Source organism: Juglans microcarpa x Juglans regia, chromosome 4S (assembly GCF_004785595.1).
Source record: "Juglans microcarpa x Juglans regia isolate MS1-56 chromosome 4S, Jm3101_v1.0, whole genome shotgun sequence".
Classification (NCBI taxonomy): Eukaryota; Viridiplantae; Streptophyta; class Magnoliopsida; order Fagales; family Juglandaceae; genus Juglans; species Juglans microcarpa x Juglans regia.
The window spans coordinates 15,437,450-15,440,879 of NC_054601.1; the positions used below are offsets into that span (position 1 = coordinate 15,437,450).

General features: G+C 37.2%; 1 non-coding gene across 1 annotated transcript; it reads right to left on the bottom strand.

Annotated features, from left to right (window-relative positions):
- Positions 1–294: 294 nt before the first annotated feature.
- On the bottom strand, positions 295–401 carry LOC121263925. The gene has a single exon (XR_005940406.1). It is a non-coding gene; the product is annotated as a small nucleolar RNA R71 (small nucleolar RNA).
- Positions 402–3,430: the final 3,029 nt, after the last annotated feature.

A 3,430-nucleotide genomic window follows, 5' to 3' on the forward strand; every position in this document is an offset into this window, starting at 1 on the left:
CCTTTGAATGCAAATGCCTTTAATTTCAAATCTGAAATGATTCCATTAATTTCACATTTTCATGGTATGGATTCCGAGAATCCTTACTTTCATATCAAAGAATTTGAAGATGTTTGTTCTACATTCATGGACCGGACTTGCACTGAGGAGGTTATTAGACTAAAGTTGTTTCTATTTTCTTTGAAAGATAAGGCTAAAACGTGGCTAAATTCATTGAGACCTAGAACCATAGGCACATGGCAAGAAATGCAAACTGAATTTTTGAAGAAATTCTTTCCAATACATAGGACAAATGCACTTAAAATACAAATCATGAACTTTACCTAAAAAGATTCTGAAACTTTTTATCAAAGTTGGAAAAGATTCAAAGATCTTTTAAATGCTTGTCCTCATCATGGTTATGAAAATTGGCGTTTGATAAATTTTTTTTATGAAAGTTTGACACCTAAAATGTGCCAATTTGTACAAATCATGTGTAATGGAGAATTTTTTGACAAAGAGCCTGAGGAAGCATTTGAATATTTTGATTACTTTGCTGAAAATGCTCAATCTTGGGACACAACTGATGTGCATGATAGGTCTAGGCAAGTTGAGTCTGGTCATGGAAAATATACTTTAAAGGAAGATGATGATTTGCTTGCTAAGTTAACCTTATTGTCTAGAAAAATGGAAGCCATAGAATTGAAAAAGGTAAATGAAGTGCATGCTGTCCATAAAAATTATGAGAAGTGTGGCATATGTGAGGATCATGGGCATTCAACTAATGAGTGTCCCACGATCCCCGCATTCAAAGAGGTATTGTTGGACCAATCTAATGCTATAAATATGATACGAAAACCATATTTTGGTCCTTACTCTAACTCTTACAATCTAGGATGGAGAAACCACCCAAATTTTGGGTGGAGGAATGACCAGCAAGTAGCTCCAGCAGCCTTGGCTCCAGGACCCTCTCAACTCACAATTCAGGCACCTCCAATGCAAACGAAAGGACTTGAGGAGACAGTACAACAATTGTCAAACACCTTGCAGCAGTTTATGCAAGGTCAAGCAACAATCAACAATCAAAACTCTCAAGTGATAAATGACATTCGGAGCACACTTACAAAGATGACTACGGCATGGAGCTCTCAAGAAAAAGGAAAATTTCCTGCACAACCTCAACCCAATCCACAAAGTCAGCCACCTCAGGGAGCGGTTGAGAGTTCAAATGTAAGACAAGTGAAGGCAGTCACTACTTTGAGAAATGGTAGGGTAGTGAACATTCCAGCTCAAGGTTCAAACAAGGCAGGTAAGGTCTCTAAACCTGTACAAAATGAGGCTGCAAATGGTGAGTTTGAACAAAGTGAAACTGAAAAGATCTCATGTCCTGTTCCTGCTCCTTTTCCTCAAAAATTGGTTCCTCTACACAAAGACAAACACCAATCTGAAATTTTAGAAATATTCAAGCAGGTTAGGATTAGCATCCCTTTGTTGGATACTATTTAATAAATTCATGCATATGCTAAGTTTTTAAAAGATTTGTGTACGATTAAAAGGAAATTAAATGTGCAAAAGAAAACTTTTCTTACTGAGCAGGTCAGTGCCATAATTCAGAGCAATACCCCACCAAAATATAAAGACCCCGGTTCACCAACAATTGCTTGTGTTATAGGAAGTTCAAAAATTGGTCAAGCATTGTTAAATCTAGGTTCTAAGTGTGAATTTATTGCCTTATAATGTTTATGAGCAATTTGGTTTGGGGGAATTAAAACCAACTCCTATCATTTTACGACTAGCGGACAGGTCTATTAAAATGCCAAGAGGGGTTGTTGAGGATGTCTTCATTCAAGTGGATAAATTTTTTTACCCCGTAGATTTTGTTGTGTTGGATGTTCATTTGACACCAAAATCTTCTTTTCAAGCTCATGTGATTCTTGGGAGACATTTTCTTGCTACTTCAAATGCATTAATAAATTGTAGGAGTGGTGTTTTAAAGTTAAGTTTTGGGAACATGACCCTTAAACTAAATATTTTTAATATTTGTACGCAACCTCAAGACTTGGAAGATGCACAAGAAGTAAATTTGCTGGAAAGCATCCTTGAGGAAGAGGCTTATTTGGCATACCAGCCCACTAACCTTCTGTTTGAGTTACAAAATATTTGTGATCTCATCACTAATGACACCCCCATTGATGTTTCTCCTGTTTTTAATGCAGAAAATAAATTGGAGACTAAATGGAGGCCAAAAATTGAGCAGCTCCCACCATTGACCGCAAGTTTGAAGCCTTCAGCAAATGAAATCCCAACACTAGAGCTGAAGCCATTGCCGAATGACTTGAAATATGCATTTTTGGGTCCGGACAGCACCTTCCCAGTGGTGATTTCAGCCCAACTCACTCATGATCAAGAAGGGAGACTAATGGAAGTCTTAAAGCAACACAAAGGTGCTATTTGGTGGACAATTGCAGATATAAAAGGTATAAACCCTCTTGTGTGCACTAGGATTTATTTGGAGGAAAATGCTAAAGTCTCTAGGGAGATGCAAAGGAGACTAAATCCTACCATGAAAGAGGTAGTGAAAGCAGAGGTTTTGAAACTACTTGACGTGGGAATCATCTACCCTATTGCAGACAGCAAGTGGGTAAGTCTCATTCATGTAATTCCAAAAAAATCTGGGCTTACCATTGTGAAAAATGAGAAAGATGAACTGATTCCTACTAGGATTTCTACTGGTTGGCAAATGTGCATAGATTATAGGAAGTTGAATGCTGCCACTAGGAAAGATCATTTCCCTTTGCCATTTCTTGATCAAGTGTTAGAAAAAGTTACGAGCCATGATTTCTATTGCTTTCGTAATGGATTTTCTGGTTTTTACCAAATAGAAATAGCACCTGAAGATCAAGAGAAAATAACTTTTACTTGCCCGTTTGGCACTTTTGCATTTAGAAGAATGCCTTTTGGACTATGTAATGCACCAGCTACTTTCCAAAGATGTATGCTTAGTATTTTCAGCGACATGATTGAAAATTGTTTAGAAGTATTCATGGATGATTTTTCTGTGTTTGGTAGTTCTTTTGATGCATGTCTGACTAACTTACAAGCTGTTTTAGCCAGGTGTGAAGAGAAGCATTTGCTTCTCAATTGGGAAAAGTGTCATTTCATGGTTCAACAAGGCATAGTTCTTGGTCACATAGTCTCATCACGAAGTATTGAGGTTGATAAAGCTAAGATCGAGCTTATCTCCAAGCTTCCTATATCCAAAACAGTAAAATAAATCAGATCATTTCTCGGGCATGTTGGGTTTTATAGAAGATTCATTCAAAATTTTAGTTCTATCTCTAAGCCCTTGTGTGAGTTACTTATGCATGATGTTGCTTTTGAATGGACTTCCTCTTGTCAAAATGCTTTTGATAAGCTGAAAATTTTGCTCACTACAACCCCTATCATGCAG